The 18,300-nt window shown below is 41.6% G+C and overlaps 1 long non-coding RNA gene across 4 annotated transcripts in view; it reads right to left on the reverse strand.

The window, feature by feature from the left end:
• Nucleotides 1–3,646: 3,646 nt before the first annotated feature.
• The window catches only part of LOC121136106, a 29,438-nt gene continuing 14,784 nt past the window's right edge, over nucleotides 3,647–18,300 (reverse strand). For all 4 annotated transcript variants that reach the window (XR_005873232.1, XR_005873230.1, XR_005873233.1 and 1 more), the window contains exon 4: nucleotides 3,647–4,146. This is a non-coding gene — a long non-coding RNA (uncharacterized LOC121136106). The remainder of the gene's footprint in view (nucleotides 4,147–18,300) is intronic.

Consider the following 18,300-nt stretch of genomic DNA (forward strand, 5'->3'; position numbering starts at 1 on the left):
GAGGATGGGGATTGTCCCCCCCCCGGAGACCCAAGCTCACCTGAAGCTGGGATCGCCAGAAGTTGGGGCCTGGAAGGGCTGATGTCTTTCCTATGTGGGAGGGTCTTCTGGATGCCCATTCCCTACTCTTTATCCTCCCGAACTTCATATTCTTCCTTTATAAAAAAAATATTAGTGGATTCCAGTTTGTGCTGTCCGTGTTCTTCTAGGTGGGGGGCATGCACTGTAGTGTGTTCCTCCTATCAGGAGTCATAAGCTTAAAGAATACTACTTATTCCACCCCAAAAGCTATCAAGAGTTCATCTATTTGCCTATCTGTTTTTTAAGCAGGTGCAGTGAGATTTATTGATGGTGTTCAAGAGAGTAATGGTCTCTAAACCCCTCCTCTTCTTCTGGGGGATCTGAGATGGAACTGTCAGGGGAGATGCTCTGTGTTTGAGGGCTGAGTTGGGACAGGGACTCCCCAGCAGCCAAGGGCCTCTCTCTGCCTCTCTTGTTATTTCTGGTGTGAGTGTTCCTGGAGTTCTTACTCCTTGGAGTCCAAGTAGGTCATGAGGTTCAACACCCTATTCCTGTAGTCGTATTTATACTCACACCAGAAAAAGAGCTTTATTAAGTTGTCATTGAGAGCAATGCCAGCCACAGGGTCAAAGACAGAAGAATTAGCATCACTACTAAAGCTACAAGGACAACCTGGTCCTTACTACAGTCCTTTAGTTGGCCCTTCAATACCTGTTTCACTATCTCCTTGATGTCATTGCACTTAGCAACTTTCTCCAGATGTCATGTCAGGTCCATGACAGAAATATTGTGGATAACATTATGGAAGACCATGGCAGTGAGCTTCCTATTTAGCGCTGGGATGACCCTGCCCACAGCCTTGGCAGCACCTGTGGATGAAGGGATGATGTTCTGGGGATGTTCAGGATGGCCATGTTACATATTCCTTCAGGGGTCACCCACAGTCTTCTGGGTGGCAATGATGGAATATATCATGGTTATGATCCCTCCATGATGCCAAAGTTGTCGTAGATGACATTGGCAAGGAGGTGCAAAGCAGTTAGTGGTGCAGAAAGCACCTCTGACAATCTTGAGTGAGTCTTCATATTTCTCCTGGTCCCCACTCATCACAAACATGGGGCATCAGCAAAAAGAGTAGACATGTTGGCTCTTTTGGAGTGGGTCTCAGACTTATCCTCAATTGTGAATACACTAGTAGACTCCACAGCATACTCAGCACCAACACCATCCCTCTTGATGTCAGTGGGATCTCGTTCCCAGAAGATGAAGATGCCTTTCCCATTCATGGCAAGTTTCCCACTCTCAGCCTTGACAGTGCTATGGAACTTCCTGTGAGTAGAATCATATGTGTAGCTAAGGTCAATGAAGGGGTCATTGATGGCAGCAATGTCAGAGCTGAAGCCAGACCTGGTGACCAATATACCTAAATCCACTCACTGTATCCTTCACCATCATGTCATAGGGTCGATGCTGGCACTGTACAAGAAGATGCTGCTTACTGGGGAACAGAGAGAAGGAGCAGAGAGCCCATGCATCTATTTTAAATATATATATAGCTGAACCTAAATTCCAGGGCTGAGGAGTGTTCTGCTCTGGCTCATTAGTGGAATTAGAATCATTTTTACAGTCAATATTGTGAGGAAATAAGATTGTCACCAATATAACAAATAAGCAATTTCATTCATAAATCATTTGGAAACAAGGAATACATTACCATAAAGTGGGAAAGGAGAAAGTGATCTACATAGATTTCAGCTATCTTTGTAAAAGGTAAATAGTTCCAAGTTCTATAAGATTTAACTCATAAGTTTCTTGTTATTTTTACGGTCTGCTAAACTGACGAGAGGACTAGAGAACTGAAGAATTGAGCATAATAAATACTGACAAGTGAATGGACAGAGTCACCAAACTGGAAATAACAATTACACGTATCCAGATAGATTAGAGCAAGACGTGGTGAATCACATCTGACTGTTTCACTAGAATGTATAAAAATAATGAAGGCCACAATTAACAAATTGGAGATGTATACTCTACCAGATACAGTCCTCAAATCCAGGAACCAGGTTAGATACAGTCCTCAAATCCAGGAACCAGTTTAGAAAGACACAAAAATACTTAACACATAGAAGAATTATATCGCCAAAGTCATAAGTTGAGACTGATTGTGTGCTGTGGACTTACCTGTCACCATAGCTCAAGCTAATAGCAATCTCTAAGCACATACTTCAGTCAAGAAGTTTTACAAAGGGTTTTATTCTTCTTTATTTACTTTTACCTAATTACAAACATTACACACAGGAAGCTTCTGGGGGGCCTTTCTTCTCTTGCCTGAATATCCTGAAAGAACCGAAATGTCAGACTTAGTACTTTTTCTGACACAACACCATTACCAGTGCAGCCAGGCAGATGGATTTCATTCACCCATCTGAAGATTTTGATACATTTAGGAAATGTCTGCAATGCATTTGATACATTTAGGAAATGTCTGCAATGGAGCTGTGAGTGAACATCCACTGCCCACCATTTTCACAATAGGCTTGGGTCATTTGCAAGATACTTCTGCTGAAAGAGGAGGATCTCACTGACAGGCTTCATAATTTACAAAGCAATAAACTCTTCTTGCTTGGCAAATTATATTTTAAATTGAGGTATATCATAGCCTCCTCAATTCCCCTATGAAAACTTGCTGATTCCCATGCATTCATTACCATCTTATTCAGTGAAATTTTACAGCAGACACAAATTAAAGTCGTCTGAAAGAAGGGAAATCCAATTATGAAAATGCTTCCATAAGATTGAGTGGTAGTAGGGGCTGGAGAGATGTTCCAAATATTAAGAGCACTGGCTGCTCTTCTAGAGGTCATGAGTTCAATTTCCACCAACTACAAGGAGGCTTACAATCATCTAAAATAAGATCTGGTGCCTTCTTCTGACCTGCACGCAAACACACTGATATAATACTGTATATATAATAAATAAATAAAATCTTTTAAAAAAGATTGAGCTGTAGACAGGCCTGTAGGACACTTTCTCAATTAGTAATTGATATGAGAGGGCCCAGCCCATTGTAGACAATGCCATTCTTGGTCTGGTGGTCCTGGCTTCTATAAGAAAGCAGACTGAGCAAGTCAGTAAGCAGCACTCCTCAATGGCCACTGCAGAAGCTCCTGCGTCAAGGTTCCTGCCCTACTTGAGTTCCTACCCTGACTTCCCTCAATGATGGACTGTAAACTGGAAGTGTGAGCTGAAATAAACCCTTTCCTCCCCTAGTTGCTTTGGCCATGGTGTTTCATCACAGGAATACTAATCCTAACTAAGACAGTGACTATTTACAAAGTTTTGTCCTCTGAGTTCCCATATTTATACTCTCTGAGTAAGTGATAATATAAGGCAGAGGAATTGCATGTAATTTGACATGTGCAACTATGTGTGTGTTTTCATATGATGACGTAGTGTGTTTTAATGAAAAGACACCTCTTATTTCCACAGAACTTTTCTACATTTTTCATCCTCTTGCGGATATGCAGAAATAGTAAATACTCTAGTGGAAAACAATTGTGGTATTAATGCACTTGACAATGAGAAGACAACGCCATTGAGAAAGGTAGATCAAATTCCAAAATTTCAGTGGAGAAGGATTTAATGGAAATGCTTAGGAGGAAAATGGATTCACCACATTTAAATATAGCTAACTGGGGCCTGGGGAGGTGATTCAGGGGTTAAAAGCAACGACTGCTTTCCTAGTATTCCGTTTGATTCCCAGCATCCACGAGGTGGCTCACACCCGTCTGTAATTACAGTGTCAGGGTATCTGATGCCCTCTTCTGGCCTCTGAGGGCACTGCACCCAAGGGGTGCACAGACATGTGAGCAGGTAAAATACCCATACTCGCAAAATAATTAAAAATCCACAGCTAGTTGGGGAAAACCACTGTATTACATTTCTAGAATTGACAGTGGGTTTTTTGATACAATACTAACAGGCAGTACAAATGTGTGAAGAAACCATTGTATCTTTACTCCTTCAATATGGGGCTGACCCAAATAAAGGATGCAAATGGCAACACAGCTTTGCACTATGCAGTTTATGTGAACAAACCATCAATTGCTGCCATTCTTCTTCCTGCAGAGCAAACAGAGGAAAAGACAAAGGTAAAGGTCACATATTTTGAAGTTGAAAATATCTCAAAAATTCATACTTGAAAAGTGACATATAACCAAGTATATGGTAAACACTCAGCATTTTGGAGGCAGAGGCAAGATGTCTGTGTGTTCGTGGCCAGCCTAGTCTACATTGCAAGTTTCTGGCCAGTTGGGACTACACAGTGCCATCCATTCTCAAATAAGCAAACAAAGGGACTGATGATAGGGTCTATTTTCCATGTTTAGAACCTCAGTCTTTCCCTGACTGAAACACCTGGAATACCTTAGTTTTTATTTGAATATTGATATTTTGCTGAGGTGTGGAGGCTTGTGTCCACTTTGCTTCTCAGCGTGGGGACCTGTGCAGGCCCTGTGAGCTGTGAGTTCAGAGGTGCACCCGTCCTGCTGTGTCTACCAAACCTTGTTTCCTTGGTGTCCTCCAACTTCTCTGGCTCTCACAAACTTTAGGCTTCTTTTCCCACAGAGTCCCCTGAGCCTGAGGAAAGGATTTCAGTAGAGACATCCCATTTAGGACTGAGTATTCCACAGTCTCTTTGTCCAGTTTGTGGGTCTCTGCATGTCTTCTCATCTACTGCGGGAGAAAGCTTCCCTGATGACGGCTGAGCGAGGCACTCATCCGGGTATGACGGAATGTCATTAGGAGTCATGTTATTACCACATTGCTTTGTCAGAACAGTAGTGTATAGTTTTCTCCTAGCTCCATGGCCAATGAAGTCTCAGGTTACTTGTGTCACTGTTGCCCCAGCATATCTTGCAAGCAGATCACTGTTGTCAATCACAGGCTAGAACATATCTCCAATTGATAATAACCAAGGCAAAATTATTTTTCTCCAACAGAGTCTCAGTAGGTATACAAACCACACTTAAGTGCAGGCCTGTGCCCAATAGGAGATCACCAACACTTCACTGGCAAAACAAGGTGCCACTATATTTCTCCTTTTTGTCCAGATAAGAGGGTTTTAAGTCTGACGGAATATTAAGTATATTTTTACGTCAGTTTTGTCAGGAGTGAAACTCCTTTTTGTACAGATAAGAGGGTTTTAAGTCTGACGGAATATTAAGTATATTTTTATGTCAGTTTTGTCAGGAATGAAACTCCTTTTTGTACAGATAAGAGGGTTTTAAGTCTGATGGAATATTAAGTATATTTTTATGTCAGTTTTGTCAGGAATGAAACTATGGTGCTACAAAATGAACTATGCAAAAAATCCATGAATATAGTCTTTATGACCCACTCTTTGTGGCCTCCACTAAGATCCCAAACACGTATAAGAATACCTGTTGTTACAGGATTCTCTCCCATTTTCTCAAGCTATCTATACTGGCAGTGGCTACAGGATTCAAAACTCACTTTAGATGTGCTGAACATGGAGAGCTACTTTCTCAACATTCCCATAGAGAAAACTGTTTCCGGCAATGAAGTTCACAGAAGAAACACAAGGTGGCGACATAGCTAGAGAAATTTCACGTGAATGTGTCTCTCCTGATATCGGCAGACTTTCAAAGCGATGACTTGAAATAAACTTCCTAAGAAATTTGCTAACTTCACTCTGAATGCTCAGAAATGGAAATTGGTGTGAAATATTCCCGCTCTCATTTCCTTCTCTGGCAAGGTAATGGGCCAAAGGGAAGACACGATTTTAAATCAAACAAACAGGGAAATGGATGGCGTACTTCCAACCAGAAAAGCAAGTGAGTTTACTTTCAGCTCTGAAGTTCTTGGCACTAACACAGCAGACTCCAATAACACAGGCTTCTAAAATCTAAAGGGAAATTAACTTTGTTTATTTGTTTTTACTATGTACTGTCCACTAGTTTTCTTTTATGAAGGTAGGCAAGTTAGCATAGCCTTTCTGTTGCCATGGAAACCTGAAGAGTCCTTCAACCCTCATCCCAAGGGTATGCAATGAATGAACAATATGAGGAAAGGCTGGACAGTCGAGTGATGTATCTGACTTTGTGGTAGACTACTGGTGACAACTGATGTCCCTCTGCTAATCACAACCAAAGAGTGAACCATATTGATTGAATTCTTGGGATTATTTGAGATGTCCTAATCACTTCCTAACTGAAGGTCAGGCTATCAGAAGACTCAAGTGCCTCTCTGTAAGGAAATGGCTGTGCTGTGGTTGGCAGTCTCCATTAATGTCTTTCACCAAAATATTTGCAATCCCAGCTATGTGTAATGGATATTGATTGTTGAGAAGATACAGATAACTTTTTTTTTTTTTTTTGGTTTTTTACGAGACAGGGTTTCTCTGTTTTGGAGGCTGTCGGTCTAGCCTGGCCTCGAACTCACAGAGATCCGCCTGCCTCTGCCTCCCGAGTGCTGGGATTAAAGGTGTGCGCCACCAACGCCCGGCTCAGAAGATACAGATAACTTTAAGGCTTCAGGGGTCTTCAGGGACAAAAGGTAGAGAAGGGGAATAGAGGGGTGTTGGCTAGGAAGACACTGTGGAAGAACCTTATTAGACAGTGCTACATAAGTGAATTGAGAAGCCAGGGCTGCTTCCTGAAGGATAACAGAACAGACACATTTACTGTGCACATGCTATGGGTAGAACATTACTCTAAACTCTTTGTCTGACTTATTGTGTAACATGAAACAGCTTTATGCATTAACCATTATTTTCCATTGACAGCTTAAGAAAATTGACATCAAAACAAGTCAAATGGCATGCCGAGAGATTCCTGATCAGCAGTGCAATTGGCTTCCCAAACTAAGAGGTCTGACACTAGGGAGCACACTTTGCATCAATCCTGTGATACTGAAATACAATTTTGATGAAGTAATAACACACAGTGTGCACACACACACACACACAACCAAATACAGATGAGTGCAAGTGAGATTAACATGTGTCATTCTCAGTCCCACTTTCCATCCACCAAACTTCTGAGCTCTCACAGCCACATTAGCAGAGAGAAGCAGCAGAATTTCTGGTTCAACAAAAGTGTTACTGGAGATTAATTCAATCTTCTGAACTGTCCCTAGTGTTCACTATGCAGGAGACATTGACAAGTTTTGGAAATATCATAACCTCAACCCTAACTCTAGCCTAACCCTAAAACTAATGTATCCTTATTCTTTCTCTTAACCCTGACCCTAATGCTACCACTAACACCAAACCTAAACCAAACAGTGACAGGACCGCTCCGTTCCAGAAGTCACCTAACTGGAATACTAACCCACCAAGTGGGAGAATACTTGGTCTAAGGAGAAAAGACGATAATGTGGCAAAATTACATGGTGCCACTTCCTGCATCTCAATAGCCAAAATTGTCATCTTCTTTACCAGGATACCCAAAGTTGGTTCTCTTCTAAAACAACCAAATGAAAAGAGAGACATAGTCCCAGAGTGACTGTAGACTTCTGAGGGAAAATATGAGATTAAAAGTAAAATAGCTGATGAAAAGGATTATCTCCAGTTAGTTTTCATTTAAAATAGTTCATGCCTTTCAGCCTACACTCGTAGTAAACTTGTGTGTTTGCACCTGTGTTCCTGTCGTGCCTACTGCTGTCTTTGACTTTTTATTCTAAGGGTGTGAAAGTGCACTGATGTATGGAGCTCTGCATATAGGAGAGCGGGTGCAGAGGCAGACTGAAGGTAGCTTTTCTAGGATAATTTTGCTGTGCTTGTCTTACAGAAAATGGGATTATTAAATGACTTAAATGAGAACATGGTTTCATTTGTATCTTAGGGGAGGGGAACAACTTTGAGGGGAATGTCTTCTGTATTAAAAAGGTACCAAAGCCAGGCGTTGGTGGCGCACGCCTTTAATCCCAGCACTCGGGAGGCAGAGGCAGGCGGACCTCTGTGAGTTTGAGGCCAGCCTGGTCTACAGAGCAAGTTCCAGGACAACCTCCAAAACAATACAGAGAAACCCTGTCTCGAAAAACCAAAAAAAAAAAAAAAACAAACAAACAAACAAAAAAAAGGTACCAAGCTTCACAGAGACAAAAGTGGCAGGAATGGAGACACTGGTGGGCGGGGAGAGTGAGGAGGTCATCTGAGTTTCCAGGCTCCTGAAAGGCATCCCTGTGGCTCCTCAAGTCAGTTCATTGAGAAAAGAAATGTTGAATGACGAAGCAAGTAGGACCATAGGTGATAATTCAGATTAAGATTGAGGTATGTAAAACAAACATTTACATAATTATAGTGAACTAATATGATAATTGATAATAAATATACATCAGCAAAATCACATGTAAAAATTGTGCTTTCAAACATCAACTCAAGAGCTGGGAGCCAGACAGATCAGCAGAAAATAGCTTCTATTTATCTGAAAGAGAGCTCTGCTCCAGGTTCTGGTAGGCAGCTAGGCCTCCAGGCCTAGGGAATCTGATATCCTCTTCTGTTCTGGCCTTCTTGGGTATTGAGCTACCATGGACAATCCCCTCTCCCATCTCTCAGACACACAGATAAACATAATTAAAAATATAAGCGAAATTTAGTATATATACAAATGTATATTTGTTAAAAATAAATGCATATATATGTGTATATATATATATATATTCAACCTTACTCAGATGCTGTGTTAATAGCTGACTACCCAAAACCTCATTCCAGGAACACAGAGTAGATGTATTAATATTGATTCATATACAGCAAACCAACAGCCAACATCAAACTAAATGGACAGAAACTCAACACAATTCTTCTAAGATCAGGAACAAGACAAGGTTGTCCACTCTCTCCATACTTCTTCAATATTGTACTTGAAATTCTAGCTAGAGCAATATGACAACAAATGGAGAACAAGGGGATACAAATTGTAAAGGAAGAGGTCAAACTTTCACTATTTGCAGATGATATGATAGTTTACATAAGTGACCCAAAAATTCTACCAGGGAACTCCTGCAGCTGATACTTTCATCAATGTGGCAGGATACAAGGTCAACTCAAGAAAATCAGTAACCCTACAATATACAGACAACAAAAGGGCTGAGAAAGAAATCAGAGAATCATTGCCCTTTACAATTGCCACAAACAACATAAAATACCTTGGGGTAATGCTAACCAAACAAGTGAAGGACCTGTATAGCAAGAACTTTGAGTCTTTAAAGAAAGAAATTAAAGAAGACACCAGAAGATCGAAAGATCTCTCATGCGCTTCGACAGGTAGGATCACCACAGTGCAAATGGCAATCTTACCAAAAGCAATATGCAGATTTACAGCAATCCCCATTAAAATCCCAGAAAAATTCTTCAAAGACCTTGAAAGAACAATAATCAACTTTGTATGGAAAAACAAAAGACCCAGGACAGCAAAAACAACCTTATTCAACAAAGCAACATCTGGAGGCATTGACATCCTTGACTTCAAGCTCTATTATGGAGCTACAGACCTGAAAACAGCTTGGTATAGGCACAAAAATAGACAGGTAGACAAATGGAATCGAACTGAACACCCTGATATTAACCCATATATGTATGAACATTTGATTTTCAACAAAGAAGCTAACATTATACAATGGAAAAAAGAAAGCATCTTCAACAAATGGTACTGACATAACTGGATGCTGGCATGTAGAAGAATGCTGATAGATCCATGCCTAATCACCATGCACAAAACTTAAGTCCAAATGGATCAAAGACCTCAACATAAATCCAGCCACAATGAACCTGTTAGAAGAGAAAGTGGGAGGCATCCTTGAACAAATTGGTACAGGAGACCATGTCCTGAACATAACTCCAGTAGCATGGACACTAAGATAGACAATTCATAAATGGGACCTCCTGAAACTGAGAAGCTTCTGTAAGGCAAAGGACACAGTCAGCAAGACAAAAGGAAACCCACAGATTGGGAAAAGATATCCAATAACCCCCACATCTGACAGAGGGCTGGTCTCCAAAATTTACAAAGAACTCAAGAAACAAGTCTCCAAAACACCTAAGGATCCAATCAAAAAATGGGGTACAACTAAATGGAGAATTCTCAATAGAGGAGACTAAAATGGCTGAGAGATACTTGAGAAAGTGCTCAACATCCCTAGTCATACGGGAAATCCAAATCAAAACAACTCTGAGATACCATCCTGTCAGAATGGCTAAAATCAAAAACTCCAACGACAATTTTTGCTGGAGAGGATGTGGAGAAAGGGGAACACTCCTCCCCTGCTGGTGGGAGTGCTGACTTGTACAGCCACTTTGGAAATCAGTATGCAAATTCCTCAGGAAAATGGGAATCAGTCTACCACAAGACCCAGCAATTCTACTCTTAGGCATATACCCAAAAGATACACATTCATACTACAAGGATGTTTGTTCCCCTATGTTCATAGCAGCATTATTTGTAATAGCCAGAATCTGGAAGCAACCTAGATGCCCCTCAACTGATGAGGGGATAGAGAAAATGTGGTACATTTACACAATGGAGTACTATTCAGCAGGGGGAAAAAACAATGGAATCTTGAAACTTGGAGGCAAATGGATGGCACTAGAAGAAACCATCCTGAATGAGGTAACCCAGTCACAAAAAGACAACATGGTATGTACTCACTCATATATAGATTTTAGACATGAATCAGGGGAGTGCCAGCATACAATCCCACTGCCAGAGAGTCTAGGAAACAGAACCTTCATCCAGCGACTGAAGAAAGCAGAGGCAGACACCCACAGACAAACACTGAACTGAACTCCTGGAATCCAGTGTCAGAGAGAACTGATGGGCAAAGGAGTTAAGACTGGGCTGGTTTAACCCACAGAAACAGCTGACCTGAACAAGGGGGAGCTCTTGGACTCCAGATTGACGGCTGTGTGGAAAGCATGGGACTGACCCAGACCGCCTGAATGTGGGCATCAGTGAGGAGGCCTAGGTAAACTATCGGGCCGTGGGTAGTATTTATCCCTGGCGTACAAATAGACTTTGAGTGTGCATGCCACAATATGGGAGGCTCTCTCAGCCGGGACTCTTGGGGGAGGGCCTAGGCCCTGCCCTAGATGGAATGACAGACTCTGGAGATCCACCATGGAGGGCCTCACCCTCTCTGGCGATGGGAGTGGAGATTGGGTGGGGACTGGGGGACCTGGTGGGGAGGGCAGGAGAGGAGGAGAGGGAGCTGGGATTGACATGTGAAACAAGATTGTTTCTAACCTAAATAAAAAAAAATCCAAAACAAACAAACAAACAAAAATGAAATGTGTGTCTTTGATAAGCCATGAAAATGAAGAAGGATGAGGCTAAATAAGTGGAAAATAGGTAAATATTCAGCATCTTGGAAACAGCCTCCAGGTCCCCTGACTTCACACTGCACTTTCTCTGCTCATCCCCAGAGAACTGCCAGGACAGAGCCGATTGACAGTGATGTTCAAGAACTATGCCCGAGCTGCACCATTTCTCTCTTCCATTAAGTCCCAATAGAACTCTTATTCTGAACCTCATAAAGGTCGCTGAAGGGACCAGGACATTTTATTTTAGAAGGCAATGATAATCTCATCTAATTCTATCCAACAAGGTCTTCCTGGTCTCCTTGTCTGGAGCCACTGGTCTAGTGTAAACCCTGGATTGCCTTTAACTCTTCCATGTTTCTACGTAAACACTTCACTCTATCTTGTATTGCTATAGTATCTGCATATAAATATCAGCCTGCAAATTTGAACATTGCAGTCATTTTGAGTTGGTTTTGATTAGATTTTCTTTGAGGTTGTTTATAGACATGATATATATATATATATATTAATTATACATGACTTTTAAATATTGCTCATGGATCTGGAGAGATGACTCAGCAGTTAAGAGCACTTGCTGCTATTTCAAAGGACCCAAGTTGAGTTCCCAGCACCCACATGACATCTGCCAGTAACTCTAGCTTCCGGGGATCTGATACCCTTGTCTGACCTCTGTGGGTACTTACAGATGTGTACACAGATACATGTGCATCCTCAGAAATAAAAATATCTTTCTGTATGTTGCTCATGTTTTCATTGCATTGTGTATGTGATCGCAGCAGGTTCTCTCTACTTACTTTTTCCTTTATTGATAGTCTTCGTTGTCAACTTTCCAGTTGTGCTACACAGTTTTGGAAAGAGGATGCAAGGACGTGAAAGAGAGAATCTTTTTCATAGCTGAAAGCTAATAAATAATTTTTAAAGCTGTCTGGAGTAGAGGTGGAAGCATTAGTAACTTGTTTAGGAGTATGGGTTTAGCTGAAAGTGAAAAGAAAAAAATCTTCAATTTTTGAATGTGCATCAAATAACCAAAAGGAACCAAGACTAGGAACATATAAGGCAGAGGTCTGTGTGTATTGTTATAAATGTTTATTGTTACTTGATATTTTAAACTATATGTAATTTTTACAAAACGTTTTTGAAGGAGGTAAGCGATGAAACCCAGTAAATTATTTAAGAAAATTAATCACAGTCCTCATCCACACAAATGAGCCATGACCTATTTGATACAACCTTGCTGTCTTTATTTTCTGCCTGAGACACCATAACAGGCAGTATTTCCATCCCTCATTAAAAACTGTTTTCATATTTTTAAAGTTGGCTTTCCTTAGTGGAGAATTCAGGAGAGCAGGCTGAGCGGCTGCATCCTTAATGTCACTGCAGGCCCTCCGACTTACCAACACCGTGTGGTGCCAGAGGCCCACCTAAATTGTGACAAAACTAAGCAGAGGTTGAATGAGAGCAGCTAGTGAAGCATGAGGACTTAAAACCACGACATGTGGAACATCAAGACCCAAAGGCTGAAATCAGTCACAAATGGGCAGCTGGGCCATTTGATAGGATTTGACTAACATGGACAGAATGACTAGGAAGCAGTCATGCTTGGCTCCAGAGGTGGGAGCCAATATCCACCGAGCCTGCTTGTTTGTGTGGATTTTTCCATATGTATTTATTTGCACGTGTAAGTTCATTCAGCCTTAGAAGATGGGTCTAAGAGAGCTTCAACCTATCAGGGGGCATTTATCAGCTAACAGAAGACTGCTAGAGCCAAGGCTTCCACAATAACCCAAGGATTCTCTATAGTTATTTACTCTTTTAATTAGACAGGGCACTTAGGACTGTATCTTAGACTACATCATAATAATTAGATAATGTCTGTGCAGTTTTGATTTATTCACTAATATCTTAATATTTTTAGTGGATTCCAAGGATGTGGCTGAGTATGAGAGAAGTCAGGCTTTTTTTAGAATGATTATGTTAAAATGAAAACGTCCAAGACAATGACATCTAACACTTCCATTTACTTAAAAATGTTTCTTTATTCATAATCTAACCTCTCAAGGACACATATGCTACTCGTGTAACTATTATCAGTTAAAAGAGATGTAAAATTGTTTCTTGAAGCAGCTGCATTTGGCAAGCAGTAATGAAAGCTTTTGGTAATGTGTGTGTGTGTGAGTGTGTGTGTGTGTGTGAGTGTGTGGTGTGGTGTGTTTGTGGGGGGAGAGAGAGAATGTATAAGGGAGACAGAGAGAGAGGGAGAAGAGAAGAGAGGAAGGGAGAGAGACTTGTTTTATTTTGAGACCAGTTCCCACAGTGTAATCCAAACTGACCTCTAACTCACTGTCCTTAGGTCTCGGCCTCTCAAGTGCTACAATTACGGGCATGTGCCACCATGTTTCTATTTTTCCCATATATCAAGCTAATTATATTTCAATATTTCCAGTGTAACACCAAAGTGTGGCTGGAAATGACAGAAGTTCACCTTGGTACTGTCTGAGTTCTGCTTGGCCTGTGAAGGGAAATGGAGAAGATGTTCAAGTCCATCCTTGACTTCAAAGCTCTCCTGCCAACTTGGGGATAAAGATGTGCATGGAAAAGAGATAAACAAGTGTCACAGGCAATGCTACCCTGACGTAGACCTAGGGATACAGAGAGATCTGTTTCCCCTGTGTGTGACTGTGAACACGAAGAGCCCCATGACTGATTCATATGGCCTCCAACAAGGAAAAGAAATGTAAACAGAACATGAAGATTATTTTAGATCCATCTTGGAATGGTGAGACGGTTCAGGGAGTAAACGTACTTGCCACCAAGCCTGACTGCCCAAGACACCTGGTGGAAGCAGAGAGTAGACTCTTGTGAGTGGTCCGCTGATTTCCACCCCTACCCCCACCCCAGCCCCAACACAAATAAGCAAATGTCACTTTAAAAGATGTTTTAGGTTTTCAGTAAGTATAGTAATTTAGATGAACTCCTTGCAACCTAAGGTATTTCATTTTCTAAGACAGAAAAATAAGTGATATCTGACCACTTTGAGAAGATGTTGTCTGAGGACCCCAAACAGGAGCAGCAAATGAGCTTTCACGACATGGCTTCACCTACTCACCCCATTTGATATCCATTTGATGCCAAGGCAGGTGCATCAAATGTGTTGTAGCCCCACTGCCCACCTCTCTTCTGTATAGAAAGCTGCCGGGGTTCCAAACACACCTGGGTTACTGGAAAGGAGGCTCACAGATGAAGGCCCCTGACGCTGGTGTGTGAAAATGTGGCTTGGTTGTCAATATCAGGTGAGAGAGAAACCTCAGTTAAAATGGAAATGTGGCTGGGCACTCCCAGCACTCAGGAGGCAGAGGCAGGATGATCTCTGTGAGTTCAAGGTCAGCCTGGTCTACAAGAGCTAGTTCCAGGACAGGCTCCAAAGCCACAGGGAAACCCTGTCTTGAAAAAAAAAGGCAAGTGTGATACAGCTCCAAGTACATTAAGGGGTTTCTATGCCCATTGGGGTGCAGTTTGGGGCTCATGCTGTCACCATCCAACTCTGAATGATAACAGCCTAGTCCCTGTGCCAGCACTGAGCTACATGCAAATGCTCACTTACAGAGGACACCAGTGTGTCTGTTCACATGGAGACTTGTGCGTCTGTATGGAGAATCGGTCCTCACTTTCTTTTTAAATCATATTACACGTAACTACCAAAGTAATCCTACTTGTGTTTGTGGAATACTAGAGCATCCTTACCAGTGACAGTGTGCACCAGACACAAAATATGCTGACCAATACTGAGTACATTAATACTTAGAAACCCAGGTGTGCAGTAAGGGGTTCCCAGCAACCATGTCCTCTGCCATCCTTGTATGTCAGTCATTGGAAGATATGCATGGATGAAACAGTAACAGTCAGACAGTTGCTTTTATAAAATTATAGTTTATTTTTAAATTTTTATTACATGTGAGTGTATGCCAAATGTGTGTAGGTAACTTCAGAGGCAAGAAGTGGGTGTGAGATCCTCCAGAACTGGAGTTACAGGCAGTTATGACATGTCTGACATGGGTGCTGGGAACCAAACTTGGGTCCTCTGGGGGAGCAGTATGAACTTCATTGCTGAGTGACCTCTCTAGCACTCAAATTCTAGTTCAGAAAGTTGTCAAGTCATCAATAAAATTGAATTCTTATCTACTATTTGCCCAGATGTTAACGTCTTAAATTCATCTCATGTCTATAAGAAGAAAAAGTATGTCTTAGCCTTCTGTTTAGGCCATGAAAACAAGATTTACCAATACAAAATAGCATGTCGTTCAAGGCTGGCTGTTAGGGCATGGAATGTAAAGTGCAGTTGTGGGACTTTTTCCTGAGGGCAGGGCCTGAATAAACATACATTCCCTTCAGATAGGACTCCAATAGCATCCCCAAAATAAATCCACTCAGGTCTAGATTGGTGAATCAGTGGGCATACTGGGGTTCCTTATAGGAGTATGGTGAAGGGTTATAACAGGAGCATGGGGACTCCAAGGACTTGCATTAGCAAAACGTCTACCAGGGATGGGTGACAACTCACAAAAGCTGGGTCTCTGGTGAACCCTGCATATCTTGAAGGCAGCTCAACTGGCCAGAGTGTCTCACCCCCCCCAAAACTTTTCATTCCTTTTATAACCTTGGGGAGATGCCCTGTGACTCTTGTCATTTTCAGGCCTTCCTGAGCCATCTGAATTTCATTTACTTCCTGCATCTTATGAGGTTACTTTCTCCCTCCAGAAAGGAGAGTTTCAGTTCAGCGGAAAATGTACAGAACAAGAGCCATACAACCCAGCTGTTCCAAGTCCTCACTTACACTGACTTCAGATTAATGGTATGAGAGTGGAGTGCAGAGTCCTTAGGGGAGTCATGTGCACACCTCGCCCCCTGCCCCAAACCAAGCAAGTGAGACTTCCAGCTCTGAGGTGTTCTACTGAAATATTTTTGACCATTATCTGTTCCTTTGTGGTCTCCGCATATATGACACTTAGGGAAATTATGCTCTGTCTAAATCCACCATCTTGTTTCTGGTAGCCCTTTGTGGATTCTCATATATACCCAGCAAATCTCAGGGTTGCATGCTACTCAAAGGCATTTGCACAACCAAGCAGCATACTCCCAGTGTTCCAGTAACTGATGTGGAAAGAGAGCAAGAAACTTACAAACTGTGGAGGTCAGAAAAATCAGAAGGGAATTTATGGGTAAGATGAGAATGATAGAACCGTGGCAGATTAGAAAGATGGAAGAGTTCAGTGGGTATCTTAGGTAGGAGTCACATCTGTGCAAGACAGCCAGAGAGGTCATTTCCATTGTAAAGAGCAGATCTGAGGGACGTGGAGAGAGGAGGCTGAATGAGAAGGAGCCACTCTGGATCACCCAGAAATATATAGATTCTGGGTAGTCCACAACTAGAAAACAGAGTTCTGAAATGGACCCGAAAAGACGAGTGATGGAACTCTGCCAGAAATTCTGCTCTGGCAATTTTGGTTAATTTAGTATGACCTTAGAACCTTGCAAATTCTCTCTTAGAAGGCCAATATTGAACCTTTAGGATGATGTAGGGTCAACAGGATCCAGGACAATTCTTCCACAATAACACTCATGGAGATATTTAAATCTTTACTTAAAGGAACACTACAAGAGTTATTGTGTTTTGCAGGCAGTCTGCTGGGTGTAAGAGAAATGACTGATGAGTAGGCCTTGAACATGCCCTGCATTTGGAAACCACAAATCCGTCAGTGTGTTCAGAAAGTCGACCAAAAGAGGCTGCCTTACAAAAAAGGCTTCCTAATTTTTATTTCTTGAAAATTGAGAGGATAATAATTCTTGGTTGGGAATGATGCATTATTTGATTTTTAGTCTAAAAGAAACACATAAAAGGGGATAAAGAGATGAAAATGATCAGAAATGGCTGAGCAAGCCTCTCAGAGCTATTTGCAAAGCAAACTTAGGAAAGCAGTAGGATAGACATTTCGCCAGCCACCTCAACTATCTCGTTCAGCTCTCACAAGTCCATCCACAAGAGGAGAAAACGAGAAGAGATGCTGTGTTGTGGGAGGGAGGGTGTCATTTTATAACACAGGAAATTGAGGTTCCGAGAGGTCATTGTTCCAGATCACCTACCTAATAAGTAACAAAACTGAAAATAACCCCTGGCCCCAGATTCCAAACGGATGCCCCTCGACTCCACCACATGCACCAACTCTGTCCCTAAATCAAACAAACAAAACTTGCTTCCATACATATGTTGTGGTTTCCAATCAATAGACTCATGTCTGAATTGTGATGGTGCCCTGCATTTGTTAAATGGTCTACATTCTTTGCTATTGCTTGCTCAATGAGGAAATCACTAAAGTGATTTTGCAAGTCATCATCATTTTTAAATGAATAGTAAGGAGTATTGTCTGCTCTGTCACCTCAGAGGCAGGGGCAGATATCAAGTATTAAAGTTTTCTGAGCTATGTTAATGTTCTAGATTGTAAACATCCATCTAACTGCAGAATTGCCATAATCCTGGAGATCTATTCTACATGCTAAGGAGCAAACTGAAAACTATTACAAAGACAGGTGTGGTAGTCCTAGAAATGTTTGTGATTTGTGAAGTGCCATTAGCATCACTAAAATATCAACGTCATCACACAGGCTAATGGACGTTCAGCCTTAAATCACCTGGTATTACATAGTGTAGTAAAAATCTACTGGGTTGGGGAGCAGAAGATTGTCCTGTGTTCTAACACAACGCCTGCTTCTCATTCATTTCCTTTTATTGTACTGATTGTGTGTCTGCTTTGGTATAAACACTGTATGACCATCATTCTAGATTGTACTTGCATTGACTTTGAGTTAGCATCATCTATTTTCCAGCTATACCAGCCCCAGAGCTCCCCAGACTGAATTTTTGGGGATTGTATATATAAAAT

The sequence above is a fragment of the Mesocricetus auratus genome, unplaced genomic scaffold (assembly GCF_017639785.1).
Source record: "Mesocricetus auratus isolate SY011 unplaced genomic scaffold, BCM_Maur_2.0 Super-Scaffold_100048, whole genome shotgun sequence".
NCBI lineage: Eukaryota > Metazoa > Chordata > Mammalia > Rodentia > Cricetidae > Mesocricetus > Mesocricetus auratus.